The following is a 15788-nucleotide window of genomic DNA, read 5'->3' as shown; positions in this document are numbered from 1 at the left end:
CAGAGCTATGTGAACCCTTTGTCCAGCAGTTCATACATCTCTTTGTCTTTAGGGTGGGTCACTAGCACCTTATTTTTTTCATTTGGTAATGCCACATTACCCTGATTGTTCTTGATCCTTGTAGTTGTGTGTCAAGTGTCTGCACGTTTGAAGAAGTGCTTATTCCTGTATTCACAGACTGGCTTTGTTTGGGAAAGCACTGGGGAAAGTATAGTACTTGGGCTTTCCAGACGCCTGGAGCAGCTGTAGCCATTGCAGAGCTGTCAGAATCCTGGGCCCACTAAAGCAGGTGCAGCACTGGGGCAAGGCAGAAGCCTGAGGCCCACTGTGGCTGATGAACCATGAAGCCTAGGGCCTCTGTGGGCTGCCTGCTGCTGAAGATTGTCCAGGGCCCAGGGCCACTACATTTTGCCTGGCAGTGGTATGGAATTGGCTCACAATTCCTTTGTCTCTAGATATAACTCCTTATTCTAGAGTTACTTAAATGTTCCAAAGTTTTAAAAATACTGATGCTTGGGTCCTACCTGCAGCATTTGGATTTAATTGGTCTAGGGTGCAGCCTGAGAACTGAGACTGATAAAGGCTCTTGTGGGCTGAAGATCAATTCATAATGTAAGCCTGAAGCGTAGGGCTGTGTGGTTCTGCCTTGTGCCATGTCATGCCTAGGGGCTCAGTCAATGGTACTGGCCTGAAATATGGGGCTGTGGGGGTTCTGAGTAGTGCTGGGGTTTACTGTGATAGGTATAGTGTTGGAGTCCAAGACAGAGCCTTATGCTCATTTCCCTCGTTTTACCCCAAGTGGATAGTATCTCTCTTCTTGCTGTGCTGCCTGGGTTTGGGGGATGGGAGAGATACGTAATATAAAACATTTTTATTTCCCTCTTCAGTGCATTTTTTCTTATTGTTGTGTTACAATCAGGTACTGTGGTCTCCCACCTGGTTTCCTTCGCTCTTGTAAAGATATTTTCATGCATAGATAAGTTGTTCAAACTGATGTTTCTGCTGGGGGATGATCACTGGGGAGTATACTCTACCATTTTGCTCTGCCCCTTCAGGTCATTTTAGCATCAGCATTTCTAATTAAATATTGTACTCTTTAGTTCCTATGAATATTTGGTTGACTGTTAACTTTCTTCAGAACATTTATAAATATAACCCCTACTATCAAACATTTTTCAAGTTGGTTTTAATATAGTTTATGAAAAACCCTTTGTTACATGCTGGAATGTGAAAGGCTAAGTCAGTAGTTCCCAAACTTGTCTGCACATTGAAACAACCTGGGGAGCTTCACGAACTACTCATGCCCTAGAGATTTAATTGGTCTAGGGTGCAGCCTGGGCTTTGAAATTTTTAAGCAATCTCCAGGTGATTTTAATGTGCAAACAAGTTTGAGAACCACTGGCCTACGTTATTTAATACAGGTGTTCTGAATTTCCTTGGCTCTAATCTGTATTTAGAAACCAAATGTCTTAAAATGATCACCTACATTTAGGGTGCATATTTATTACTTTGTACATTCTTCTCAGGAAACCAAAAAAATTCTAGCTTAGGTCACTGTGATGATTAATTTTATAAATCAAATTGGCACGGCCATGGTACTCAGATTTTTGGAGAAACACTACTCTAGATTTTTTTGTGAATGTATTTTTTAGATGAGATTACCATTTAAATCAGTAAACTTTAAATAAAGTAGATTCTATTATATGGGAGGGCCTCATCCAATCATCTGATGGGTTTAGGAGAAAAAGGACTGACCTCTCCAGAGGAAGAAGGGATTCTGCTTCCAGAGTACCTTCAAACTCGAGCTGCATCAGCTGTTTCTTTTGTCCTCTTGCCTGCCAGCCTTCCTACCCTGAAGACTTTCAGCTTGTCAGCCTTCACATTTTTGTGAGCCAATTGCTTAAAATAAATCTATCTATATCTTTATCTATATATCTTCTATATCTACGATCTCCTATTGGTTGTGATTCTCTAGAGAACCCTGACCAATACAGTCTTTAATGACATCTGTGCTGCTAAATCCATTTTCGGTTCTCACCTTTCTTGACCTTTCAGCAGCATTTTACCCTACTGATGACTCTCTCTCCAATTACTCTTTTTCCTTTGTCTCTCAATTTCAGTGCTTAGTCTCTAGTTACTTAAATGTACCAGGTTTTAAAAATACTGATGCCTGGGTCCTACCTCCAGCATTCGGATTTAATGGGTCTAGGGTGCAGCCTGAGAACCGAGATAGATAAAAGCTCCTTAGGTGATTAAATGTTTAGAGCAAAGTTTCAGAATCACTGATCTACAACCCCATGAAGACTGACTCTGTCCTGGGTGGATCTACCTCCCATTATTCACAGGGAGTCCTCATTACTTTCTCTTCTTTTAATGCTGCATCTTTCCCTGGGCTCCAGGAAAATGTCTATTTACAGCTTTCATGACTAAAACTTATTCCCAATCCAAAGGTCATTTGCCTCTGAAATATCATGTGAAATTCCATCCCCTCTTTGTTAGAGAAGGGAGCAATATTGGGAAAGGACCTAGTTGTCCTCTAATTGCTCTTACTAGGCTCTGGGCAGGAAAAGTGAATGCCTCTTGTCTTCTTTTTTATATAATCCAGCTACCACTTCTACCCCAGGTGAAGCTACCACATCATCCATACGTGCTGAAGGCTTACTTTCAATTTTTCCAATGCAGAAGGTAAGAGATCAAAATCTTTACTCTTAACTAAACAGGGTCAAAAAGGCAATAGACATTATTTTTAGAACATTGTTTTTGAAAAGAAGATGATAGAATGCATTATAATGCAGCTCTTTAATACATGGGATTTACGTGTGCTGAAGGTCAAATGATATGTTCTGAAGCTAATGAAAGCCAATAAGACTGCTAGTAGATCAGTTATTTCAGTTCCCTCAGTACAGCTTTATTGTGTTTTTGCTTTATTTGTGTGGTACAGTGTGCTTTGTTATTATCCTTAGGGTTCTGATTGCTGTTATTTTCATCTTTTCAATTTGCAAAATACACTAAAATAAAAAACTTAATGCTGAAACTAATTTTTTATTTAAACCCACACACTAGCCAGATGTATTCTGTCACACCATGCTAGTATATGCTGTTTGATGTTGTGTATCATAGTATTTTTTAAATTATTCACATATTGAATTTAAATTTATGCAGTAAAAGAAAGTAGAGAAAATGCTCTCTTAGCTTGCTTTTTTGCTGCTATTTATCCATATCACTTTTTTATTTAAATGGCAAATCTCCAATTTTGAGGTTTTATGTGAGTGCCTGAAATCCAAGCAGGGTGAGTGGTTTTATTTTCATTGTTTGGGAAACAAAAATGTACCTCTGATAATTTTTGTCTTTGATTACTGCTTCTTCAAAGGATTTAAACCAGAATGAAAGCCTTTGAAATCTTCAGAGATGAGGAGACATGAGAGTTATTCTGTATGCACTAGATAAACAGATGTCTTAGCTTTTCAAACCAAACCTGAAAAATATAATCTCAAGCTTCATCAGAAACAGAACACTTTTTGCAGGTGTATTATGTTTTATATTTTACTAATGTGAAATGGAAAAAATAATGTCATTTTATTCCTTTTTCTTGTCTAAGAATTTAGTTCCAATTAACATTTCAGAAAACTTTTTGTTTAATATCTCGGGAAGCAAGGTACATCTCATAAGAGGGAAAAATTCTCTTCTTGTCATTTTGGATACCAATAAGTACCATTAGAAACATATCTAAAAGTTGCTTGGGAAACTGAGAACCTAATTGAGAAATTCCAAATTAATAAAAGCCAAATTTCATTCATTTACTCAATAGACCAAATCTTGTAATCAAATTCATTCTGAAGCACCCATTGACCTCAATGTAAGGTTCTCATATGAGATAATTGTAGAATTAAACTCAATGCTTAGAAAAACACACACACACACACTAATAGACTTTGCACTGTGGTTACTGATGGCCTGGACTGGGTAACCTGCTCTTTGGATGTCAATGGCATAGTTGCTCACTGAATCACAGCAGCACAGAAATGGACCTAATGATGCAAAGAAACAAATAATCTTTATCCATTATGCTTTCAGCCTTCCCAAGATAAAAATACTTCTTACTTACATACTTATGAGGTTAAAAGAGAAAAAGAGAATCATGCTGTCCACCGACTAGATAGAATGTATCCTTGTGCCATAAACATGGGTAATTTTTAAGTTTAAATCTTAAGTGACAACTCTCAATAATACCATAACTTGCAATTCAAATACCTTATTAAATATCCACTTTTTTCAAGCCATTCTTTGAAAGCACTGTCAATTGCTACACCATCGAATAAACTGTAATTATTTTGATGAAGGTGAAAAAGAAAAATGGGGCCAACTTGCTTAAATGTATCCTTTAAGGGACAGATTTCCGTTTTTTTTTCCAACACCATATCTGAGCTTTAGTCCTTGTTTGATTGGAACTGTAAAATAAACCTGAAGATATCAATTTGGAAAATTGAAAACAGTGAATGAGATAAATTCTAACATTGGCAAAAATGTGCTGCAGATAATCAAATTGGTCCTCAAAAACTGCCTTGTAGATTGTTAAAATTCTAAAGGGACTTTACACATAACTTAGTACTGTACATTCCCTTTATTTTAACCAGTGAGGAAACTGATATTTAACAAGGGGTTCAATGACTTACAAAAGGTCTCTATTCCTTAGGGGTGGTTTCTGGCTCTTTTCAGCTCCCCTGATTCACTACAAAGGGTTGACGCCCCTGGGTGTCAATAAGAACAGTTGCCACTAATATAGCTGCCATTCATTCAGATACCACACCAGGCCCTGAAGCATCCATCTCCTCTCATCCTTCTTCAATCCAACAAGTAGATCAATGTGATTTCAGAGGCGAAGGAGAGGCACCCCTACCTCTTCTTCCCCAATTTATCTCCCTGTTAGCAAGTGCCGATTACAGTAGTGACCCTCTTCAAATTCATTGACATGGTTTACTTGGAAACCAAAATGTGTATGTGGTTAAGTTGTACCGACCAGTATGAATTATTATAAACCAGGCTTGAAAGTCAATATTTAAGTCTAAATATGCTCATTGTGATTTCTACTTTTCTGCCATGGATGAGATAATCATAAGTCCCTAGGAACAGATTGATTTCTATTTTACTTTCATTTACTGAAGTGAAATAGCCAAAAATGAAAATGTAAGACATTTCATATACAGTGAGCAGAAAGGAACTTTAAAATGTGCTTTTATATGACATTGTTTAGATTTTGTTTAACTATTAGTGTTAATAATAACTATTAGTCTACCATTGCGTCTCAGCTAGGTGTTGTGCCAGACCCTTCACGTTCATTCTTTCTAATCCTTACACCAAACTGCAAGGTGACTATTATTATTCCCATGTGAGATATGAAGTAGCTACGTCTAAAAAGCAGTATAATGTGAAAAGAGCCCCTTGCATTAACTGGGTGCTTTATTTTTCTGAACTCAAGTCAATGTTTATTTCAAACTCCATTCTGCTCTGTGGTGGAAATATTAATTCAGTCAATTCCAAGTAAACAGTAAGTCTAGGGTCTGTTCCTTTGTTATTTTGTTTCACCTGTAACTGGGATTTTCTCCAACCTCACTTCCCTTCATATTTGCATTGAAGTTCCAAGGGTTTTCATAGAATCAAAGCTTACTAAAGTTATCTTTCTACATTTGCATCTGCTGAACTCTCTTGTCAGGTTCTAACTGAGGTCCAAGGGGAGTCAGTTGGCGAGCAGCAGATAGCTGGAAAAACACTCAAGGAATCATAGACAGTTTTGACATGGCTTTACTCTGTCTCTCTGGGTGTGAGTGAGCCTGGGCATGAGCCATAGGTACAGCGTTAGCAGGATAATTATACCTTTTACAGACAATAGTGGTTCCGAGCCAAGCAAGAGCTCACATGGGTGATCACCTAATGTACCTCCCGTGGTGTGGTTACATAGTGTGTGGGGTTGGGTGCCTGTGCTCCAAACCCACTGAGTCATGCTGTGCTGGAAGGCCATTTTGACCTACTCCTGACTAAAGTGCAGCCATTTCCCTTACACTCCACCTACTAGGCTGAGGGCATCTTCCGAGTAGGGACACTTGTCCATAGTGCAGAGCCCTGAATCCATAACCAACAACAACAATACAGAGGCAACAGCTCACTCCTAGGATCCCAGCTATGCTACTTATGACTATTAGGGCTTAGCATATGCCAGAGCCCAGGGATGCCCACCATCTCTGCAGGGTGTCATCAGTAAGGCTCTCAACCACCTTAATCTCCCATGAGACCCCTTGTAGGGCTGCTGTTATGTTCTGCTGATTGTCAGGGATAAAGGTACAACATTGTATTCCTAAAAGAGTGAAGTTCCTAAAATAACTGCTCCTTGGGCAGCAGTTATTATGTCTAAGGCCCTTTGGTTTTGCACCACCTTTCTGATCTAATGAACCTCATCCGTTAACAGGAGGAGGGCCACTCGGGTGTAATTCAGACCCCAAGCGGTGTGCACTGCAAGAGCAGTAACTTGTGCTTATATAGTATGACGCCCACTCCAGGGGTAGTCATTGCCAAGGGGTAGAACCACCAGTGAGCTCATCACACTCACAAAAACTGAGAGCACAGCTCCTCCTGGTTACGCAGGTGTCTGGTCAAGGTGGGGAGAAGAGTGGCAGGTACATAAGGTCACCCCCAGGTACAACGTGTAGTCCAGTTCACTGGGAGGTAAGGCCACCCTGTGTCCCCACAGACCCATAAACAACCAGGAGGCACAAAATCCATCTCAGGGTCTGACTGGTGGGGCCACTTGATCCACCATACCTTCTATGTGGTGACATGTGTTATGTTTACACAGGCCATGACGGGTACCCATCCTACAGTTGTGTTACTCCAATGTTGCTCTATGTACCGCAGTGCCTGGGCTGGGGGTACTACATATTCTCCCACTAGCCAGCCCCACCCATAATAAATGCTGGGGGCTGGTGCACTGTGGGTTTTGTGGCATCTTTTGTTCAAAGCTTGCCATGTTGCATTCCATGCTTTGGCCATGGGACCCCAAGTCTCCAGCCATATCCAGTTCTCTGCAGATGCTGAATGTATGTGCCAAGGCAAGCTGTCTACGGCTGCTGCTGGAAGGTCAATGCAGATCCAACAGTTAGAAACATTAGTCACCTCAGTGTAGGTGTGGACCCAGTCTACAATGCAGTTGGAGCATGTTTGCCTATGGTCGAAATGACAGAGCAGGCACAGGTACTAACAGAGGTAAATCATGTCCCTCAGGCAAAATACAGGCTAACCTTTCATCCCTGGATAACAATCCTGACACCAAGGTCTTTTGCCTTGGGCGATGGTACCACACCTTCTCAGCTCCCCATGGTTCCTTTGAGTCCTGCATCCATGCCAAAGTCAGGGGTGGGGGGTGGGGAGCTCATAATAGGCCATACAGACAGTACATATGTCCCACGGAGGAGGGTTCCCTCCCTGACTGTTCCCCTATGAACAGTCAACCATGGGGGCCATGTATTGAACACCCAAGGAGTGAAATGCAAGTCCTACCATAGGCCCTCCCCTCAGGGAGCCACTATGGCCAACCACTGGCAGTGGGGGCCTTGGAGGGTCCATGGCCACAGCCAGGTTTTCTGTTCCCCTGCCTTCAGTGGCATTGGGGCAGGCAACAACAGGTTACCGTTTATCCCCATACCTGGTTGGAGGAGGTCATCCTTGGCATGTATCTGCCACTGAATGGGGACAGTGGCCGGTATAACAAAGCCTCCACCAGGGCTGAGCTGCCTTTACATGGCCGTTTATTCAAGGTTTGGAGCACCAGGTCCAGTATGGAACTCCAGCCCTGCAAAGCTGAGGGTGTGACATGCAAGCCTAACAAGAGCCCATTATATCACTCAATCATACCCAGAGCTTGAGGGCTATATGGCACATGGAATTCCCACTTTGTGTCCATTTGTGGTGCCCATTGTGGCACCTGTTGCCCAGTGAAATGTGTTCCCCTATTACTCTCAGTGGCCAGAGGGTGACCATACAGGGTACGTAAGGCTTGTTGCAGGGCCCTGATGGTGTTCTGTTGATCGGCCACCCTGCAAGGGTAAGCGAACAACAGGCCTGTGGCCATGTCCACAGCCATCAGTGCATGCATATAACCTTATGACTTTGGCAGCAGCATGATGTAGTCTACCCGCCACCTGGTCAAGGGCACTCACCCTATCGTTACTTGCTGTGTAACACTGGGCAGCTGCCTCCATTTAGGATATGCCTGAGCACACACCGGGCATTTCTGAAAAGGCTACCAAATGTCTTGCTTGGGCAGGGACAGACCCCAACGCTTATTGATCTGTTGCATCAGTTTACCCCATGCATGTCCCAGTTTCCATTGCAGCCACAAGGCCACATCTCATGTAGATGCTGACTCTAACTATTGGATCTTGGCCAAGGAATCTGCCTCATCCTTGCCAGGGGTGGCCAAAGGCATATGGCCTGGCACATGATAAATAGTTACCTCTTTCTGAAGACCCATTTCTCAGAGGTCTTGCCACATGGCTTGGCCCCAAATGGGTCGGTGGCCAACTAGCCACTTCTGTATTTTTCAGGTAGTTCACCACAAGGTTAAGCCTCAATAGACTGCCCAGCTATTGGTACAGATTACCATAGGTGTCACCTCCTTGGTGATCACCATCTATACTGCTCTAAGTTCAGCCCATTGGTTCTTTGTCCACACCCAGTTTCAAACCACATGATGTCAGTACTAGGTTAGACTGCAACAGTGGTTCAGGCAGCAGTAGCACCTCAGCTAGACCCATCTATGAACTGTGTCTCTCAGGAATGGGTGGATGCCCTTCCTTAAATGGCGAAGGCTCAGGGTCCAGGTTCAGGGTCTAGATAAGGCCCATGGCCTTATCTTCCATTAGGAATACAGGTCCCAAGACCTCTTGCAACTGTGCTGCTAAGGGACTTGGACTCAGCATACTCTGCTGTTCCAAGTAGGCACCCCACTTTGCCAAAGTGGATATCTGTGCTGTCCCAGTCCAGGAGGTCATTACCCATGAATGCATCCATCCTGCTATTGGGTAAGTCGCCCATGCCACGACTGCAGCCTGTCCTGTCACACTCACAAACCCGAAGGGTGGGATATACAGCTGCTAGTGGTTTCTCTATCAAGGAATACTGGAGCTCAGCTCCCTTCCACAGTTGGGAGTAAAAGCCTACTGGCATTCTCAAGTGCAATATCATCAAATAATGGAATAGGTGGACCCCTTCTGGACATTGCCAAATGGCTAAATCTGTAGCAACTAGACCACGACATATGGTGGGGCTATCTGTGGCAACACTGTAAAAGTCTGTTGTTCCCCATCCCACATGAAGGCAAACTGTTTCTGGCTCTCTGGAGTGATGTCTATGGAGAAAAATGCATTGGCCAAGTCCACTACACAGTGGTACTGTCCCAGTTCCATCATGAAATGGTCCATCAAATCCATGATTGATGGTACAGCTGCAGGCAAAGGGGCGTTACTTTATTCAGTTCCCGATAGTCCACCATCATTCGCCAAGTTCCATCAGGCTTTTTAACTGGCCACACTGGAGAATTGTAGGGGCTGTGGGTGCCACACACTATCTACATCTCTTACAGCTTTTTAATTGTCTCAGTTATCTCTGTATGCCCACCTGGCAAATGGTATTGATTGGTGGAAGAAACCCATCAGGGTTGTGGCAGGACCTGAGGCTGGTGACGTGTATGTCCACGCAGCACCTTCACCACATGCACTCGGAGTCTGAATTCCCCAGCTGTGGTTTGTAATGCCAAGTCATGTAAAATGTGCATCCCCAGAATGTATCCCGGTATGGGAGAGACATGCACAGTATATAAATGGGGAGCCACGTGGCCAGTGCCAAGGTGCAGAGATACAGGTTTAATTTCACTGACCAAGCTCCAACCGTCAATGTAAGCAGGTTTCCCCGGGAACTTATCCGGGTTCCCATAAACAATGCTGCAATTTGTGCCAGTATCCACCAGCACCAGCACTTGCTGTACATTGGTGGGAGACCAGTGGATCACTAATTACACATGTGGCCTCTGTTTGTCTGGTGTCCTCCCAAGCCAGGCACCTTGGCCAGTTCCCTAATCAAACAGAAAAGGCTCTACATTTCTGCCTGGCTGCAACAAGTGATTTTTGAGCTGAAGTGCCCGGGTGGGACCAGTCATGCAGCAATGTCCTTCTCCCCCTTGGGCATTTTCTGGCATTGCTGCTCCAGAGACAACTGTCTCCACGAAGTTAAGAGTATGTCATTGGGCTGCTTAGCAATTTTCTGTCGGTCAACCCTGGCCAAAATCAAATCTATCCACATCTTTGAGCATGTCACTCGTTGGGGCCCCGTTTTCTCCCATAGGAGGGCTCCTGTGGGTGGGGCATCTTCCCTTTCTTTATGGCGCAGATCCCTCCGTCCCGCAGGTGGTCTTCTGTTTCCCCAACAGTTGCCATGGCAGTGGTCACTTCATGTATGTGGCACCCTACATGTGGTGTGAGGACAGCAGCTAGGGAGCCAAAGGAGCTCAGGGGTGCAGAACACAACACAAGACCCCTCATGTGGGAGGTGAAATGTTGATCATCTGGCTCCCAGGTATTCAAGTCAAACATAGCCTGCCGCATACCCATCTCCTGGATGACTTGCACCAAATTGGCATAAGATTGCCATTTACTCACGGTTTTGGGTATTTCACAGATGTGGTTCCATACAGTCCGTATGGCTGCCCAAAGCCATTCAATCAGGGTGTGGTTACCTTGCCCTTGTGCCAACTGCCTGTCCACCTGCAACAGCTCGGGATCCTGTTCGTGATGCCAATTGTCAGGTTCTAACAGGTCTGAGGGGAGTCGGTGGGCAAGTGGCGAGTAGCTGGAAAAACACTGGAGGAATCGCCGACAGTTTCAATATGGCTGTACTCACTATCTGGGTGTGAGTGAGCCTGGGCATGAGCCATATGTACAGCATTAGCAGGGTAACTATATGTTTTATAGATAATAGTGGCTTGAGCCAAGCATGAGCTCATGTGTGTGATCACCTAATGTGCCTCACATGGTGTGGTTACAAAATGTATGGGGTTGGGCACCTGTGCTTCAAACCCAGTGAGGCATGCCTCACCGGAAGGCCACCTCTGCCTACTCCTGACTAAAGCACAGCCATTTCCCTTACATCTCTCTATTAGTTTTCTATTGCTGTGTAAGAAATTATCACAAACTTGGCTGCTTTAAACTACATTCATTTAGATGTAGATCACAATTGTGATCTACACAATTGTGTAGATCAGAAATCCAGATGAGCTCACCTGGGTTCTCATGAGGCCAAAATCAAGGTATTAGTCAGAATGGGCTGGAGGCTCATTCTGGAGGCTCACTTATCTGGAGACTCTGAAAAAAATCCACTCCTAAACTCAGGTAAGTTGTCAGCAGAATCTAGTTCGTTACATTTGGGGGAGTTAGGTCTCTGTTTCCTTGCTGGCTATAGGCCAGGGGCCACTCTCAGCTCCTAGAGTCACCCTTGAGTCTTTGCATGTGGCCTCATCCATCTTCAAGCTAACATGAGTGCACTGTTTGTGTTTCTAGTCTCTCTGATGTACTCTCTGCTACCAGCTGAAAAAAAATTCTCTACTTTCAAAAAGCTCATGATTAGATTAGGCCCAACTGGATAATGTCCCTTTTGATTAGCATTGGGTAAATTGATTAATGACCTTATTTACATCTGTAAAATTCCTTTTTCCATGTAAGGTAGCATAACCATGGGCATGATATGTCATATTAACAGTTATAAGGGTAAGGGTTGAAAATCTTGGGGGACTACGTTGAATTCTGGGTACCACACTGTCCCACTGCTTCCAGGCACAAAGTCTACGCCCGATGTGCTTGGCATCCTTTATTATCAGCCAAAAAGTACATTTAGGTGTGCCATGGAAAAAAACTTTCTCTGTAGCCTGTGCTTTTTCAGGACTTGTGAATCAATGACAGCTTTCATCCATTAGGTCTAGCTATTTTGTGTATTTATAGCTGAGGTAATAGACATGTGACATCAGCAAACAATAAAATTTCCTTTAGTATCAGTTCATTTATTATGAAGGGAACCAAATTTATTATGAAAGGAACCAAATTTATTATGAAAGGAACCAAATTGCTTGAAGATGGCTACTCACAACAAGTATTCATAGTCAAAGGGGCAAACTACTCTAGCCTTCGAGTACTCACAGTAAAACCCTTAAGTTCCAAGTTCCTTTAAGAACCTTCTGTTAGTCTCAGGAAGTTTAATTTTTTTCTTTTTTTCTTTTTTTGGTACCTACTTGCTCTCCAGGTATAATAGTAGCAACTCCAGGACTGTCCTGAGTACTTGACTGTGGGGTACTATGTTCAATACCTGGGTTATGAGATTATTTGTACCCCAAACCTCAGCATCATGCAATATACTCAAGTAACAAACCTGCACATGTACCCCTGAATCTAAAATAAAAGTTGAAAAAGAACAAAAAAGGATTGTCCTGAGTACCTTTTACCAGACCGGGTAGATCAAGGCTCCAAGTCCCAAGCTGCATTTATATAAGCCAGCACAGACTTCATTATTTCCAGAAGTCTTTTCTTGATAACTCAAAACAGCCATCTCCCCTCTAATCTTTCATACTATGATGTGTGAAACTGGGGTGATTTATCCACACCTTTGTTATTCATAGGGAAATGGGACGTAGGACAGCAGAGAGAGAGGTAGAGGAAGGATTCCAAAACTTCGCCATTACCCTTCTTTTCGACTCTTTCTTCATCTCCTTTTCATCCTTCCCAAAGCAGTTTTATCCTAAAACAAGCTCATTTTACATCTTTCTCCATTCTCTCAAACCTGGTATTTGGAACATGATCTTTATATCTTGAGACCTTTGGGAATTTATCTTTTGAAACACTTGAATCGTCACTCTTTTAAATTGAAAAATCGACTTCCAAGCTTATTGTCTCTCCCAGGAGCTGTAATGCCTGCTTTGCAATTAAAAATGTGAACATAAACTAAAAACAAAAAGCATAGAATTGTAATCATGTTTTCTGGTCTAATAAGGAATGCCCTATTTACTGCTGAAGGAGAGTTGGGGTTTCAAGGGAGCATGGGAGTGTGGTAAAGAGAAAAATTAGCACAGTCTTTAAGGCTTCCAAATATCAGCACATCATACTGTAAGTCTGACCCTGAACTTAATCCCTTTTCTTAATCATGCTGTAATATTTCAGTAAATGGGATTGTTTTTACCATTTCTAATAGTTTTAGGCCCTTGATGATCTTGCCTAAATAATGTTCTATGAGCAGTTTTTGAGATAAAATATATATATACACAGTGAAATGCATAGATCCTAGAGATAAACTGTTATATGTTTTGACAGATGTCCATATCTCTGTAATCAACACTCCAATTGAGATATTTGCAAATCACCCCAGGAAATTATATTCCTTCTTCTTAGTTAGTCCCCACACATATAGGCAACTTCTGATCTATTTCTATCACCAGAGATTAAGTCTATGTATTTTTAAACTTCACCTTAATAGAATCATACAATCTACAGTGTTTTTGTCTGGCTTATTTGTCTCGACATTCAGTTACTAAGTTGCTTCTAGGTTTTTGCATGCATTCACTTTTGGTTTGCCAATTGGATGACTGGTTGGTTTTTGAGAATTACTGAATAGTATTCCATGATATTCACATGCCATAATTTGTTTATCAATCTTCTATTGGGGTACCTTTGAGCTGTTTCCAGGTTTTGCAACAACTAATAGAGCTTCTACAAACATTCACATCTACACCATTTTGGAGACATGTTTTGGTTTCTTTTAAGTACCTAAGACTAAAATTGGGTCATGAAATAAATGTATATTTCATTCCATAGAAAGGTACACACTTTTTTTCTAAAGTAATTATAGCATTTTACGCTTCTACCAGCAGTATATGAGAATTCCAATTATTTCACATCCTGACCAATATTGGTTGCTGTTCAACATTAATGTTAGCCATTCTAATTGGTATTATGTGTTATCTTATTGCATTTTGAAAGTTGTTCGATCGGTACTCATGGACATAAAGGTGGCAAAGATAGACATTGGGGACTACCAGATGAGGGAGGTAAGGAGGGGGCAAGAGTTGAAAACCTAACTGTTGCCCAGGCACGGTGGCTCATGCCTATAATCCTAGCACTTTGGGAGGCTGGGGTGGATGGATCATGAGGTCAGGAGTTCAAGACCCGCCTGGCCAAGATGATGAAACCTTGTCTCTACTAAATATACAAAAATTAGCTGGGCATGGTGGTGGGTGCCTATAATCCCAGCTATTTGAGAGGCTGAGGCAAAGAATTGCTTAAACCCAAGAGGCGGAGTTTGCAGTGAGCTGAGATGGCGCCACTGTACTCCAGCCTGAGTGACAGAGCGGGACTCCATCTTGTCACATTTATATAAAAGGTTATTGGACTTGGGTCTGTAATTCAGGGTTTCATCATATTTGGAAAGTTACTAACAAATTATAGCTCCAGAGTTATTTCTGTGGCTCCACATCACACCCATCTCTTCTAGGATTTAACTACCCAAATGTTAATGTTTTCCTACAGGTTGCAAAGACTCTGCATTTATTTTTACTTCAGTATTTTTATCTTTTTGGTTCAGATTGGGCAATTTATATTAATCTGTCTTAAAATTCATCAATTATTTTTTCTGTCAACTTCAATAAATTGTTATGTCTATCCAGTGAATTTTGTATTTTAGTTATTGTATTTTACAGTCTAGAATTTCCACTGTTTTAAAGAATAATTTCTCTTTCTCTCTTGAGATTTCCTGACTCTTCATTCATTAAGATTATTTTTCCTTTAATATTTTGAGCATATTTATAATAGCTGCTTTATAGCCATTATCTGCTAAGTCCAGCCCCTGGGCCATCTTGGGTTTAGTTTCTATTGATTGAGTTTTGTATCACCATGGATTATATCTTCTGGTGTCTTCATATCTAGTGATTTTTCATTTAATATTTGCCATTCTGAATGATAGCCTGTTGAGATCTGAATTTTTCTATCTTCTATTATTCACCAGACAGTTCAATTACTGCATGATCATTTTGATTTTATATTGGCTTTGTTTTAAACTTTATTAGTATCAAGTGGAAAGTTCACATTTCTTCTCAAGTTTCTCTAACTTGGCAGGGCTCAACCTCTAAACTTCTGGAACTTGTTAGGGTGTGGTTTTAAACTTCATTAATGTGGGTTTAGAGTAGCCCTTCTTGAATGTGGTTCTTACTTCTAAGGCAGAATTTTATTGATATCTCAGCTGGATGCCAGATTTGTTAATAAAATGTTAATATTATCTCTCTACTCTGACAGGAATTGAGCGTCAGAGTTGCTTGTATCTCCGCACAGCTCGATTTTTGATATCTTCATTCCACTCTCAACTTCATAGAAGCAGCTATCCAGTAACTTTCAGAAGTTTTCCCTGCTCACATACAGCCCAGCCATCAGACACAGGCTCACAGGAGACTCCTGTATTGGACTTCTGTTTCTCTCTGTTCAGCTACTTTCTCTCAAATGCTCTTCCCTACAGACTTCAGCTGCTTCATCAGCTCTGTACTCTGATCTCTACCTTCTGAGCTCCATGGGACTACTATCTTTGCCCTGGCTGTTGTTCTCTTTCTACAGCTGGAAAATTGTGCCCAGACAGAGAAAAAGATGTTTGTGGGACTTATGTTGTTTGTTTTCCTTCTGTCACAAACCAAAGTTATATAATGCCTATAATCCAAACCT

The sequence above is a fragment of the Pan troglodytes genome, chromosome 14 (genome assembly GCF_028858775.2).
Source record: "Pan troglodytes isolate AG18354 chromosome 14, NHGRI_mPanTro3-v2.0_pri, whole genome shotgun sequence".
In the NCBI taxonomy this organism is placed as follows: Eukaryota; Metazoa; Chordata; class Mammalia; order Primates; family Hominidae; genus Pan; species Pan troglodytes.
The sequence above is the reverse complement of the archived record's forward strand: the minus strand, read 5'-3'. Positions refer to the sequence as shown.